This window comes from Ursus maritimus, unplaced genomic scaffold (genome assembly GCF_017311325.1).
Source record: "Ursus maritimus isolate PB19 unplaced genomic scaffold, ASM1731132v1 scaffold_4, whole genome shotgun sequence".
Lineage (NCBI taxonomy): Eukaryota > Metazoa > Chordata > Mammalia > Carnivora > Ursidae > Ursus > Ursus maritimus.
In genome coordinates, this window is record NW_024426552.1 from 6,103,257 (window position 1) to 6,119,278 (window position 16,022).

General features: G+C 44.1%; 1 long non-coding RNA gene across 1 annotated transcript; it reads left to right on the forward strand.

Moving 5' to 3' along the window:
• The first annotated feature begins 1,153 nt into the window (after window positions 1-1,153).
• LOC121100526 lies at window positions 1,154-15,505 on the forward strand. Its single transcript, XR_005832285.1, has 3 exons — window positions 1,154-1,447; window positions 10,445-10,601; window positions 15,170-15,505. It is a non-coding gene; the product is annotated as an uncharacterized LOC121100526 (long non-coding RNA).
• The last annotated feature ends 517 nt before the right edge of the window (window positions 15,506-16,022 follow it).

A 16,022-nucleotide genomic window follows, 5' to 3' on the forward strand; every position in this document is an offset into this window, starting at 1 on the left:
GAAAGAAAGAAAGAAAGAAAGAAAGAAAGAAAGAAAGAAAGAAAGAAATTAAAAAGATTATCCCCAATGTGGGTTAAGGACTGGGAGACATTTGCATGGAAGGCTAACTTTCATACACCTTCAGAAAGCCTCAAAGTAGGCATTTCCTTTGATCCTTCAATTTCACAGGTAGGATTTATTCTAAGGAGTCAGGGGTGACCTCTGTTAACCTTAAACATAAAATTGTCAGTTATTTTCCAGTAAATGGGTTTAGTCGGGAATAACAGAGAATTGGAACTTGCAGCATGTGAACTATGGCAAAACCTTAGGCATACCCAACAAAGGAAAGGAACATGATTTTATGAAGAAGGAAGAAGTTGGGAGGGATTCAAAAGCCCATCTGAGGAAAGCAAGAGTTCAGGGTGATGACTTTCTCATTGACTGAATTGCAGGGGTGGCCGGTTTCTTGTAGGAGATGTAATGCATATCTCTCCCTATTGGGCCCATAATTGATGGTTCTTTCCTGCTGACACTCTTCTGTTGGGGAGTCTGTAACTGACACCCTGTTGGAGCCTGCAGTTGAGTTGAGCGGTAAGGGGTCCCCCTTCTAGCCTCAGACCTACTCTAGCGATGTTTCCCTTTATTAATTGTCACACCTCAAAGACTCACTTATAGGGATATTCAACATGGCATTAATACGATGGGGGGAGGGGAAGGCGGGGAGGAAGAGAAGAATATAAATGTTCCTTAATTCTGCCTATGCAGTCAGTTAAAATTCCTATGTAATCATTAAAAATCACCTGCAATTCCATCATCTAGGTGATTTTTAATTTTCTTCGTACTTTCCTGTACATTCTAAATTCTCTACTATCAACATACATTGCTTTGGGATCAGATTTTCTTTCACAAAGAATTCATCTTTATAAAGAGAGGTCAACAGGAGTGCTCTGCTCTCTGTCCATTTCTCCTCCAGGCAGAGACAAGTCTACGCCTGCCTACACCGCCCACAAAGGCCCACCCCCTTCCCACAGAATCTTGCGTCTACACCTGCCTGCCCGGGTCCGCTTCTTTCCCTGACTGCCCTGCAGCGAACCTGGGACGCTCTGCTCTGGGTTCAAGCACCTCCCGGCAGGGAACCGCACATGCGCATTGGACTCGGATTCAAAACACCAGTACTGGGCGAGTGCGACCGAGAACGTGAAGCGACAGCTGCACTGCCGCGGGATCCGTTCATTCGCCCCAAACGCGGCCAGAGCGAAGGTGGAAACCCCGAGCGTGCAGGAGAGGCTGCGGGAGATCACGGTATCGAAGTTTCTACACTCACCTCACCAGTGCGCAAGCGCGCGGACCTCGCGGTCCCGCCCCGGCTCAGCCAGTTCCAGGAGGCGCCGCGCGCGGGTTTCCAGGGCGACGCGCCGGAGCCCGGAGGCCGCGGAATTGGCGCTGCGGCTGGAGCCGCGCGGAGCAGGTAACGGCCCGGCCCGGCCCCAGCCAGAGCCTCCTGCTCAAGTCTCCGGGCCTTCCGGTGCCGCCGGTCACTCAGCCCTGGCCCCTGCCCGGCTTGGGCCGCGCCGCCTCGCTCTTACTGGAGTTGGTAACGTAGCCGGGCGGCCGGCCGCCTCCTACCGCAGAGCGTGCCCTCCCGGCCCGGACAGGGGGCCTGCGCCCTCGCCCGCCCTCGCCGCGCCGCCGGGGCCCCCTCCGCACGCGGCCTGGCGGCCGGGGCGTTCGGGCAGGGGCGGCCCCGACGGGCCTGGGGACCCGCGGCCGCCCGGCGCCGCCGTCAGCCCCGCCTCCCACCCGCGGGCTGTGGCCAATACTTGGTTCAAGCGTGAATCTGATGCTTTGAGGTTCGCGTCTACCTACCGGCTTTAGCTTTGTTTTGCTTTTTTTCTTAAAACCTTAGCGCTGACATTTCCTTATCCCCAGCCCGTCGAAATGTGAATTCTTTGAAATTTCTGCACTGTGTTCCTCGCTCGCTCGCTCAGCCTTAGAGCTCTTTGTCCACAGTTTTCCCCTCGCGCTGTATCTTTTCCTTGCCTCCCTTGTGCCAACAGGTGACTTTCTTAAGATCGGTGTTCCTCTGCTGAACAAGACCGTGAACCTTTTTTCTATCTACACTCGCTCCCTGGATGAATTCATCCAGTCTCATAGGCTCAAAACTCTTCTAAACGCCAACGAGCCCCAAAAGTGTCTCCAGCCCTGACCCTCCCCCAGAACCTCAGACCCGTGTACTCAGCGGCCTGCCCACATCTCACACTTGGATGTCTAAGGCACATCCTGACATTCCGTCCAGCCTGTTCTTGCCACACTTTGACCCACCCCGTTACTGGAAGCCCTTCTCGCTGTTGTCCTGGCCTTGAGGTCCTCCTTGACTCCTGTTTTTCTCCTCCCCACATTCAGTCTGTCAACACATCCTTCATATCGTACCCTGAGTAGATGCACAATCCCACCTCTTCTGCCAGCCCCCACTATCTGCCACTTCTGCCAACCCCCTGGACCACCCCGGTCCAGGCCACCATCATCTCCTGCCTGGATAATTTCCGTAGCCTGCCAATTGGAATGTGGACAGTCTTACCCTGTGTTCCCTTTCTCTGTCATTTCAGGTGAATCAGGTTTTCTTTAAAGGATATGAGTTTCATAGTTTACAGAGATAAAGATTATTTGTAGTGCCTATTTTGAAGATTGCAGCTTTTAAACAGGTAGCCAAAGCTACATAAACACCCTAGTGTTAAGCTAAAAATGGAAAGATGCCCCTTAGCTTTCTTGGGTATATGATTGTGTCCCTGGGTAGAACTTTGACAAGACCTTTAAAACCGTACAGAAAGAGTAAAAGAATCCAGAGCCTCCTTTCAAGTGAGAAAAAAAAGACATGTAGGAATTTAGGTTCTGTTTATTCCCTCTCTTTGGTTTTTGGTTTTTTAGAGAAGCACCAAAAGAGGCAAATTGAAATGGAGTCATGTGATCATCCCAGTGTTGGTCAATCCGATAGTGAGTGCCTGGGCACTGGTACTCCAGTCAGTCAGTCCCAGAGTGATGCAGGGATTAATGGACAGGTCCTTGCCCTCTGGGAACTAACGTCCCCCACGCAGCTGTACCCTGCCAGTCGCAAACCCCCAGCTCCCATTGTTTCTTTTTCCGTCAGGTGAGACCCCAATTAACCAAAGTAGCATAGTAGGATCTCTGCAACTTGTGGAGGGGCTATAGGATATTGCCGATCATAAACCTCCACTTCACTCAGATTTGATCTCACACCTCCCCCTCGTGTAGTCACTTCCTAGAGACACGGAAAGCTATTGAATGGGAATCTCCTCAAGCTCCAGCTAGCACAACTGCAGGCCTTACCTGCAGCCGTCCCCATGTTATCCCTCCTATCCAAGGCCACCCCTCCCTGTGCTTTGGATCTCATCCCCACCTACTTGTCATAAACCTTACCCTCTCCCTATCCGCTGTCACCTGTTCCATCTCAACTGGCTCTTTCCCTTGGCTTTTAAACATGCTCCATTGTCCCATCACAAAAGAAAGAGAAAAAAATCTCCCTTGACCCCATGTTCCCCTTCATTTTCCAGCTATTGCTCAATCTCTCGTTCCCGTCAACAGGCAAATGTTTTTCTTAAGAATTGCCATCTTCCATGCATCCATTCCTTGTGTCTCATCCCCTGGCCCTCTCTAGTCTGCCTTCCACCCTCATCTCTACTAAAACAAAAACCACTGATCAGGCATTTCCAGGCCTCATCTTGCTCAGTCTCTTGGCAGCATTTAAATTTGACACTGCTGCTCCCAACTCTTGAAATGCTGTCTTCCCTTGGCTTCTGTGCCCCCATCCACCCCACCTCTTTCTGCTCTTGCTGCCACCGTGCTGGCTCACTCTCCTTTTCTGGGCCCCTTAATATTGCAGTTCCTCAAAGCTTAGTTTGTTCTCATCACGTTCTCTCCCCATGCCCCCCGTATTCTGACATTAGGCACAAATCCAGACCCACCATCTTTGTGCTCTGGACTCCCAACTTTATCTCTCCAGCTTGACCCTCTTTTCTGAGCTGATCCATATGTCCAGCTAGCAGAATGGCCTTGCCCCTTAATACCTCTCAGACACCAACTGTGTGTGCAGAAGACCAGTCTCCCACCACCCCCTGCCAGCTGGCACCTCTTCTCTTGGCAGCTAGGGTTCCTCCTTGACCTTTTCCCTCACCCCAACATCCAGCAGGTCACCAAGCCCTGGTGACATTGCCTCCTGTGCATCTTTCACTTCTCTTAATTGCCACTGGCACCTTAGTCCAAGCTGCCATCTTTTTTCTCCAGCATTCTGAAATCCTGTCCTCTGGCTTTTCTCTATTCTGTTCTCCATACTGCAGCCCAAGTAACCTTCAGGAAGCAGAGCAAATTATGTTATCTCTTCCCCAGCCTCCCCCTTTTGCTCACTGTTAGCTCCCCATTGCTCTTGGATTAATGACCCAAATCATAAACCTGCCGTCCTGTGACCTTGCAGCTGCTCACCCCCACCTATCTCTGGAGACTCATTGGGGACCCCTGGGACCCAGCCACATGCGCCTCATCTGCCCACCAGGCCGTGGAACTGTCTTCTCTTTCTGTCTGCAGTACTTCCGTCCTACCCTCCATTCTTTTTTGTGTGGTTAGTTCCCAGTGACCTGTCATATCTCCGCTGAGATGGCCCTTCTGTAGAACTTCCAAGGTCACCATCTAGATCAGGTTTCTTTGTCATATGTTTGCAGAATTTTATCTCTTTCCTCTAAAACACTTAGAACAGTCACTGTTGTGATTACTTTATGACCAGCATATAAGCTCCATGAAAAGAGAAGCATTTGTTTGTGTTCATGACGTCCTCCATACCTCATATTGTTCCTGGCACACAGAAAGCTCTCAAATACACGTTGAAAGAATGAATGAAATGAACATTTTAATGTGTAAGATAAATCAAAAGTAGGGTATTTTAGTACAATTTATTAAAATAGAGTAAAACTAGTAAAAAATAATCAGGTCAACACTGAAAATTAAAAAGAAACGTGGCAGTGCCTAGGAGGGGGAGCTGAAAATGCACGCTTCCAGAAATGTAGCTGTAAACTCATTCGTTTTTGTTGGCGTCACGCAGTACATTGCACTTGCCACCACTAGGTGGAAGTAGAGAGGCGCAGTTTCTCCTTTCCAATCCTGAAGGCACTTCTTTGGAATACTCAGTCTGCGAATGAATTCAAGGATTTTGTTAAAAATAAATAAAATATATCAAGTTGTTAAATGACCAAACCTACATCACTTGTCTGTAACCATCCAAACACTGAACGTGGCACATTTTCATATTCTCCGATAAAGCTTGAACTTTGATGTATGTCTATATAGGTATATTTAATTATGGATTTTCGTGCTGCCCCGGCCCTTAGACGTCACCGGGCGCAATTAGCTAACGTCGGACGTGGAGCAGTTGAGGTCAGACAGCTAGCTGTGCTGACAGAGCTGGCGCTATAACTCCTGTATCTGGCCATGCATGCCTTTTCTTTTCTTTTATAGCAGACTCCCTCTCTTCTTAAGCAGTGTTAATTCTTAAACTTCCTTTCTTCAATATTAGAATGACCAAATTTCTGAAGCAAAACATTGAGACACATAGTCTTAAAAGTGGGTGCGATGTTTGAAATAGCTTTTTTGAAAGCCCTTAAGATAGGTGATCATCTCACCGACATGAAACTATTTTTATAAGCTGAAGGAAGAGCTTTTCTATTCATTTAATATTCTGCTTTATTTTGTGTCGAAGAGTCTGTGTTAAAGAGTTCTGTTGAAGAGCTCAGGCCTTCCCTTGTTCTGTAGGAAGACCCTCACCCTGGACCCAGCTGCCAATTTCTCATGACCTGGCTGTGGCCATGTTCCTGGCCAGAAGACCAATGAAATGACCCTGGGTCTTTCTCAGGCCCAGGGAGGCACGTGCGGTCTACCTGTCGCATCACAGGGAATGTGAACCTTGGTGACCTGGTCAGGGTGGTATCTGCCAGGTTTCTCTACAAGGTCACCATCTTCCCCTTCCTCTTTGATTAGTAGGATGTCAAATTCTGTTCCTTATCAGTCTGACACTTACTGGCCTTTATTGACATCCATTGACAACTCCTGCCTGTCTCAGCTACCTCTGTGATAGTGGTCAAATCGTCATCCTCTAGTCCCACCACTCCTTGTTCGCTTATTAGTTGTCACCCTACCGAAAGGAAGAGCTTTCTCTTCTTTCCTCATCTCTTTAATTATTCATTATCTCAGGACGGACTCATGGATTCCTACTTTATTTTAGTAGGTTGTCATCTTGTATCTTCATTCATTTGGATGCTCAAATTGTCCTAGATTTGACCAGCGAGAACTTCGTTAAGCTGCCTTCTGTGTCCTTTGACACATACCAGCCTTATCTGGTACTTTCCATACCCCAGGCTGGGAGTCACACATTCCTCCAAGGAACCTGATTCTCCTTAATGGAGAAGGGTATTTTAGTGGAGGTTGGTGCTCAGTGTGCTCATTGTTACTCAGGGACCATTGCTTCTAGGCCCTCTCAGGGAGCAGAGTTAGGAAAAATACAGACATACACAGAGATCTATAACTGTTTCTGTATCCATGTGTATGTGTATTTTTAACCCAATATTCCTGTTCAGCACCTCAGGGTTTTTCCATGTGAGTAAAACTCTTGCAGGTGGAAAGAAACTTGGCCTCATGATTCTAAATATTATTCCACACTTAACTTCTTTGGTCTGTGTAGTTAATTTCTCGACCTTGCCAGCTGCCTGTCAGCCCCTCCCCACATCTTCTCCACCATCCGCCGCCCCCCACTGCTGCCCTGCCACCCTGCTTTCTTAGCCTCCAGACACTCCTGCACCAAAGCCTCTGCACAAGGGTCAGCCTTCTTGCTTTTTCAAATTGTCCATCCTGAATGCTGGTGAGAGTCCACTGTCTTCTCCAGTTTTTCCAAAGCCAGCAGTCCCACCACCTCCACAGAGTTGGTCATGTTTCTCTTCGATGTAGCCCAGGTGAGCTTAGGCAAGATGGTTTCTGGGAGCATAAGTTACTTCCTCCTCAGCATTTGAGTTCCCCCTCCTCTTTGACTTTTTGCAATTTGTGATAGTGCATTTTATTTATTTATTTATTTTAAAGATTTTATTTATTTATTCGACAGAGATAGAGACAGCCAGCGAGAGAGGGAACACAAGCAGGGGGAGTGGGAGAGGAAGAAGCAGGCTCATAGCGGAGGAGCCTGATGTGGGGCTTGATCCCACAACGCCGGGATCACGCCCTGAGCCGAAGGCAGACACTTAACCGCTGTGCCACCCAGGCACCCCAGTGCATTTGATTTATATTCTAATAGCCTTCTCTTAGTCTCATTTTGATTCCTGATGTTTTTCCAGATAATCTGTATTAGTCTCCCATGTCTGCTATAACAAACACAAACTCAGTGGCTTAAAACAACACAAATCTACTCTCTTACAGTTCTGGATTTCAGAGTCTGAAATGAGTAAAATGAAGGTGTCAGCAGGGCTGGTTCCTTCTGGAGGCCCCAGAAGAGAATCCATTCCCTGGCCTTTTCCAGCTTCTAGAGAAGCCCGTATGTGGCCTGTGACCCCTTCCTCCATCTTCAAAGCCAGCAGCAAAGCATCTTGTTCTGACTCTGCTTCCTGCATCACACTGTGTCTTCTGACCAGCTCTTCCGGGGTCCCCACCCCCCACAGGCCTTTGGGTTTACATCAGGCCCACATGGGGAATCTCCCCACCTCAGAGACCTTCACCTGATCACTGCAAAGTCCCTTTTACTATACAAAGACGTTCTGGGCACAGGGTCTAGGGATACATGGGTTCTGGGGATTGGGACATCCTTGGGGTGGCCTGGGTGCCTTATTCAGCCTACACGGTACCGAATGCAAGTCTTATATCTTAAAAATGGGATTTTAACTCCTTTCATTATGGCAGGTGATGAGCAGCCTACAGATATTGATTAGAAAATGACCATCTCAGGGCACCTGGGTGTTGCAGTTGGTTAAGTGTCCAACTCTTGGTTTCGGCTCATGGCGTGATCTTAGGGTCCTGGGATCAAGCCCCATGTTGAACTCTTCTTCAGCATGGAGTCTGCTTGAGATTCTCCCTCTCCCTTTGCCCCTCCCCCCATGCTCTGTCTCTTTCTCTAAAAAAAAAATAAATCTCTAAAAAGAAAAGAAAATTAACATCTCTTAGGGGTTTTTACATATCCATACATGCAGAGATGTATTTCATTCTTTTATGTTTTACACTATGCATTAGCAGTATTATTATTAATCATAGTTATAATGATACATTATCCAATCCTTTAATTTTTGGCATACTGATGGATTAAACTGGACTCTAATAGTTTTCATTGCATTTTATTAATTAATTGAACATCTTTTTTTAAGATTTTATTTGTTATTTGGGAGAGAGAGAGCATGAGCAGGGGAAGGTGCAGAGGGAGACACAGGCTCCCCGCTCAACAGGGAGCCTGATGCAGGGCTCAGTCCCAGGACCCTGAGATCATGACCCAAGCCAAAGGCAGACACTTAACCCACTGAGCCACCCAGGTGCCCCTAATTGGACATCTCTTTATATGTTCCTCGGTTGTCTGGGTTTCTGCATTGTGCTTATTCTGTAATGTGTTCATATACTTTGCCCACTTTACTAATGCATTATTATTACACTTCTTCGTAAATTAAGGAAATTAGCTCTTTGTCCTATGTCTTGAAAATAGTTTTCATATTTTCTATGTGCCTTTCAACTTTGTGATTTTTTTTTTTTTTTGGTTGTATAGAAGCTTTAAGTTTTTGTGCAGCTGTTTTTATTATGTCCTTTGGTGGTTTCTTTGTTTCCAACATTTACATTTCTACTCCATCTGATACTTCCTTTAGTGTAAGGAGTGCAATAAGGATTTGTTTTTGGTTTGGTTTCCAGATGTCTAGCCCATCTACCCTCCCATCATTTATTAAATGTCCACTTTTCTCCACCTTTCTCTTACACTGGAATTCACTACGTACGTGCTTCTGTCTCTGAACTCTATTCCGGTACTTGGCTCTGTCTCTTCAAGCACTGGAATCAGGCTGTTTTAGTGCCTGTTGCCGCCTTTTTTTTTTTTTTTTTTTAAGATTTTGTTTATTTATTTGACAGAGAGAGGCAGCGAGAGAGGGAACACAAGCAGGGGGAGTGGGAGAAGCAGGCTTCTCGCTGAACAGGGAGCCTGATGCGGGGCTCGATCCCAGAACGCTGGGATCATGACTTGAGCCGAAGGCAGATGCTTAACGACTGAACCACCCAGGCGCCCCTGCCTGTAGCCTTCTATCTCTGTGTCTGACAGAGGTCATCCCTCCCTGTCATTCTTGTTCAAAATTCTTTTGGCTCTCCCATATTTATTTTTCCATAAGAATTTAGTGTCATTTTGTCAAATTTCAAAAAAATTATTCTTGGCATTTTATTAGGACGATTTTGATTATGTAGATTAAAGTAGGGGAAATTTACAACTTTACCATCCAGGTCCTTATAAAAGAACACCATACGTCTGTCCACTTACATAAATCTTCTTTTAAGTTTTCTCTATATTATTTGTATTAAACCTGTATCAGATGTTTTCAAATTCTTAGCTGATACAGAGTGGAATATTTTTATCTCTTTTCTAAGTCATTTTCATTTGCATACAGAAAAGATTGATTGATTTTTATATCCATTTGGTAACTATAAAACTGTAATTTTTATTGATGTGCTTTATGTTATAGTGTTTTATAGGGTTTTGTAAGCGGACAATCATGCCATCTGCACATGATAATAATTTGCCTTTTCCTTCCGAATGTTTATACCTCTTATTTCTTTCTCACATATAATTTCTTTGGCTACCGCCTCCAAAACAGTATTCATTAACCAAAGTGATAGTGGGCATCCTTACCTTAGTCCTTGCAGCAATGTCAGTTAATGTTTCGCTCTTAAGCAGGAGGCTAGCTTTGAAGTGTGAGACGTGTATTTATCATGTTGGGAAAGCATTCATTTAGGGTACTTAGGGCATCTTAAGTTGGGTCAGGAGTCGTGAAAACTTTTGTCAGGAGTAATAGATATGGAGACCGGAATTAAGGAAGCATAGAAGCACCCTGACCATTAATTTATTTAATCAATATCTATTGAACACTTATTATTTCCTGGGAACTCTTCTGGGCGCTGAGGATGTAGCAGTAGACAAAACAGTCAAAATACAGCAATTGTGAAGCACACGATTCAGTGGGGCCGTCAGGCAGCAGATAAGTAAGTATAATACGTGTTATATCAGATAATGAGTTGTGCTATGGGGAAAATAAAGTGGGAAAGGAAACAGCAAGCGTGGAAGTATACAGCAATCCATTAAAACATGAGTATACATAACTTCATACTGATTCAAAATTTTTAACTTATTCTCCTATGTAAATGTTTATTTGTGAGATCTTGACATTTTCCTTTTGTAATATTCTAGGTTTTTTTGAAATATATTCTTTCCTTAAAAAGAGACCAAAACATGTCAAAAAATACTGCCCTGGAAACCTCATAAATACTACAGTGTGAAGAACCCTCCGCTCAGAACATATAGTTGATCTTCATACATCTTAGGAACGTTTGCTAAAGGACAGCAGGTACGCGTTAATTCATTTTAAAACATTTTAGTATATTTTTTTTGGTCTGCTTTTGCACGAAAGCAGAATTGATGACAACTGCACAAAAGTGTAGTTTCAGAATGGTTCAAATGTATATCTTGATCTTAAACATTCTTCTTTCTAATTCTATAATTAAACGAACATGATATACAAATTTATTGTTCTTCTAGGCAGCCATCCCTTTTCGTGGTGCATTCCAGAAAAGCATATCATCAACTGCATTGCATTTTTTCCATTTAAACAGTGTTTTTAATTGTGGGTTTTATTCCTGAGTCATAACAACAAAGAAACCACTGTAAACCCTGTTACGATAGAAACAGTGCAATTATGCTTCAAGGGCAATCAAACAGGCACTTTTATACTATAGACACTAGTCAGTGTTCCAAATATAAATGTTGCCACAGTCTGAACTCTACACCACCATAGACTGGTATAACAGAAACTAGTCAGCTTGCTCTGTAGTAAGCATTAATGACATAGTTACTAACTACTTATTTTTAAATCCTTGAAGGCAGAAGTTTGCCTTCCTCATAACCCCAGTGCCTGGTAGATACTAAATAAATGCTCTTTGACTGAACATTTTAATCAGTTAGTTAATTAGCTAAGAACATTAGATGCTTGGCCTAAGATCTAGATTTTTCAGTAATGCTCCACATAATCAAAAATCCATATGTGTGGAGCCTGCCTACATTTTTAATTGATAACATGAGGTATTGCCTAGTTATATTAATACAAAGACACTCAAATACAGTTTCATCAACTTAAAAGTGTATTTATAGACCTGATACTAGTCATCGACCCCGTATTAGCAGAGGAGTGAGAAAACTGATGTTTAACAGACTGCGTATTCCAGAGAGCTGCTTGGTACCTGCATTCACAGTACGTCTCATTGCTGACTAGTAATAACAAAAATTGTACTTCATTTTACATTGTCCATGATGGCTCTCAGACATCCGTGTCATGAAAAAGAATGGAATTATCACAGGTGAACCAAAACAGACCCATATTCGGGTCCTATAGATAGAAATTGTAGAATAGTTCTGGGGTCCTGGGACTTCCAAAATTCTAAGAATGTTCTGTCTCTTTAGTGGTATCATTTATTTTAAGGTCAAGTAATTCTTTTGGTAACGGAACCAGCCTGAGAAAATATATCTGAGTGTATTCATTATCTATGCCTGTGTAACAAATGACCCAAAAACTTAACAGCTTTAAACAATAGTGTGGTTGGCCACCACTCCAAAAACTATTTTGATAAGATCATGATTTGATTAAAATTAATGGATTAGAGATAGAGAAAATATGTCATTATATACATTTTTTTCAAAATTGAGTAAACATTCTAGAAAGCATCTGTTAACCTAAGTAAACTAATTTGTTAAGCATAAAATCCTGTTCTTCCATGTTCTACGAGATCACTGTTGATTTTGTAACCTCCTATGGTAGATTCACACCGAAGTTTTCTGTTCTGTAAGTCTCTCTCCAGTTTTCAAATGAACACTCACTGGCTGGAAAAACAACAACAAACGTTTATTATCCTGTGAGTCAGGAATCTGGGCACAGCTGGGTTCTTTGGCTCAGGATGTCTCTTAAGGCTGCAGTCAACCTGTCAGTTTGGGCTGCCGTAATTCCACACTCACGGGGGGGCAGGGGAGGAGTTCCAAGCTTCCAAACTCACTCAAGTGGTTGGTGGTAGGATTCTGTTTTCACAGCCTAGTCTCCTGAGGGCCTCAGTTCCTCACTAGCTGTTAACTTGAGGCCTCAGTCTCTTGCCATATGTGGTTCTCCATGGGTCTGCTTACAACATGGCAGTTGGCTTCCATCAATGTAAGCAAGTGAGAGAAAAAGAGAGAGTGATTAAGACAGAAGTCAGAGCCTTTTAGTTACCTCATCTTGAAAGTGACATCTAGGGGCGCCTCAGTGGCTCAGTCGGTTGAGCATCTCCCTTCAGCTCAGGTCATGATCCCAGGGTCCTGGGATCGAGCCCCACCTCGGGCTCCCTGCTCAGCGGGGAGTCTGCTTCTTCCTCTGCCCCTCCTCCTGCTAGTGCGCGTGCTCTCTCTCTCTCTCTTTCTCAAATAAATAAAACCTTAAAGAAGAAAAAAGAAAGAAAATGACATCTGAGTCACACTCAAGGGGAAGGGATTACACCAGGACATGGATACCAGGAAGTGGGAATCAGTGGGAGCCATCTTAGAAGCTACCATCCACACTGAGTACATTCCCAAGACAGCCTCAGAAACGTATGTGCTGACCCCCTTCTTCATCACTGGAGGCACTGGAATGCTCCAGTACTCTCTAGGGTAGGAAAAGTGACAATGTGGAGGAATCACCTGATAGTTTCCCCAGCTGAATGAATGTCCGCAGTTAGGTGATCATTATCATTCAGTAGACAACAGGAAGGGTGCTGCCTCTGCCCCTTGATAACCAGTGAAGAGGCCTTATAGTCTTCCAGATAGTGCCAGACCGCCCTTTCCTAAAACCAATACAGTACCAACTGAATCTAAGGGAGCTTGAAGTGGTTCTTAGAGAAGGACTCAGGAATAGAACTGGTTGGGGAAATTAAAGCATAACTTCTTTGTTCTAGCATATAGTTCCTGCTTGTACTGTACAAGGCAGATGTCCACTGCCTGAGCCTGGGTGGGAAAAGTGTTTTCCAGGTGGATATTCCTTAGGCTTTCAGCAGGAGCCCCAAATGGACTTCTCTCATTTCCTAACTCTCTCTGCTTCTCCCCTTTATCTATTCTCTCTCTCTAGATAACTTCTCTCTTCCCACTTTTCCCTCAAGATTTGCCCTACTTCCCTAGATAAATAACGAATAGAAGGAAAAACCTACCGTATCATCATACTTAATGGTGAAAGACTGGACGCTTTCCTTCTCAAATCCAAAACAAGACAAGGACATCAACTCTTACCAACATTTGTATTCAACATTGTCCTGAGATTCTGGCCAACCAATCAGGCAAGGAATTACGCAGCTCAGTCAAGTTCAATACTACTGCCGAGGCTCTATACCAAGAATTTAAAAATAAAGTGGAAGTAAAATACAGTAACTTATTTTTCACTGACTGTTAATTAAGCAGGGTGCTAGGAGCAAAGTGCCAAGGAGTTATTTTAGCCACCTGGACCCCTGGAGCGATGTGTGAAAGTTGCTTTGGGGAGTAATTCACTGAACTAAAACATTGCTGATCTACACATTCCCGAAGAACTGCTATGTTTACATCCCCTTGTGCCGTGCTCAATTCGAATCAGATCTACCCGAAATAAAAGTGACTCTGTCTGGGTCTTAATTAAATTAAGTTATTCAGCCATGGACTTCGGTTACAAGGACTTTGGACTATGCAGGTTCTTTTGTCCCTGATGAGAAATTAGGTTCACGTCATCAAATTTCGTTTTATCTTTAGTTTTTAAGCACATCTCTTTGAAGTCTGCTTTACTTTATTGTTACTTAATTCCCAAGTAAGATTTTGCTTTTTCACATTGAATAAATTTGTAATAATTAGACAAACCTAGTTTGTCTAATTAGACAAACAAATTTCAGTCTTTGTGTAGCTGCAAATACAGTCAACTCTTTATTAAACAAATGTGAACTTTCCATTGGATGGGTTGTCTTCAAAAAGCTTCCAACACTTGGATGATTTTTCCATGCAAATCAGAATGTTTTTCGGGGCACCTGGGTGGCTCAGTCTTGGGCGTCTGCCTTCAGCTCAGGGCATGGTCCTGGGGTCCTGGGATCAATCCCCGCATCAGGCTCCTCCGCTGGGAGCCTACTTCTCCCTCTCCCACTCCCCCTGCTTGTGTTCCCTCTCTCGCTGCCTGTCTCTTTCTGTCAAATAAATAAATAAAATCTTTTTAAAAAAAAATCACGTTTTTCTGACTTGCTTCTGTCATCATGTAGCATATAATTAGGGAAGTCATATTCATGTTATTATAACAGTCAAAATGAAGCACAGAAAGGAATGCAAATTTTTTAATTAAAATATAAAATATAAAGAGCCTTATAATCATGAATCAAGAGTACATCCCTGGGACCCACTATTACTCTTAATTTTAGAATGAATACAAACTCTGGAGAACTCGTAGACTGATCAGTTGTATTCTATACTATATGTTTAATCTCAAAAGTGTGATTTCATCGCTAATAAATGAAAGCATGTGCATCCCCACAAATACGACTTTCCTAAGTCTTGCACTTCATACCGGCCACCCACACTTACACTACTGTCATTTTCTTCAAGGCAAAAAATGTCAGCGTTCTTAGAGCCCGAGGCTGTAATTCACTAATGCATCAATTGCTGTCATTGTTGTTCTCTGATGTGAACTTTATCTTCCATTACCTGTGAGCATAATCTCACCAAAGTTTGGTCTCAGGGGTCTTATATGTTATGTGGAGAAAACAAGAAAGCCAAACTGAGATTTTTCCAGAAAATAACTTCAAAAGAATGTGTTGTCTCCCTTTCCTAGTCCTCCATTTATAGTTAAATATAATAAAGCATAAGTTCATTTTTATGTCAGTAGCTATAAATCTAAAAATACTTTTCTTCTGTCAGGTTGTTGACTATGTCTCTGGCTGGCCCAGCAGAAACAGACATAGCCGGGCAGCTCCCCGGTGTGGCATTAGGACCCAGTAGGAAGGCCGCGGAGTACGGGGGCAGCCTGGGCGCAGGTGACTGTCCCGGTGGCAGTCCCGGGCTCGCCTCCGACAGGAGTGTTGACTATAGCAGATCCCGGTGTTCCTGCAGAAGTTTAAGCTCTCGCTGTGATTACTCAGAAGACTTTCTCTCTGAATGTTCAGAAACCACTCTCCATAGAAATTATTTAGAGAAGCCTGTGATAAAAGAAAAAAAGGATGAGAAGAAAAAGTACGTTTCTAAAATCTCCCAATCTAAAGGTAAGAAGCAACACTTCCCGAGCAAGACCAAGTTTCCGTTTCTAATGACATTGTTATTTAATGCGCTAGAATTTGAAGTCGTCCACATTCCGTTTGCTTGTCCTCCCATATTTCAAATGCGTATGTGTAAGTGAACTTTTATAGAAGGAATTGGGAAATAGAGAAATTAAGAATCATGACAAGGCGGCAGGAAGTTAGGCTGAAATGTGAAGCCTAGCCCTCTTGCCCGACTTACCCTCCTGGAGCCCACTAGTGAGGTCGGTTCCGTTTTTAGTTAACAGGTGGCCTCGTTACAGATACTTGGATCTCACTGGCTTCTTGCCTTTCATCTCAGCTGAAGAACCAAGGTTTGACTTGCCAATGACATGTAAAAACCCGTTTCAACACCCCAGGAAGATGGGCTTCAAGTCTGGTGAGGCAAAGATCATCCTTTGAAATAGGGGTGGTTCCAAAGGCGTTACTACTGTCATTCCCTCATGGACTGTAAGAGCACAACACCGTCCGTTCCTAAC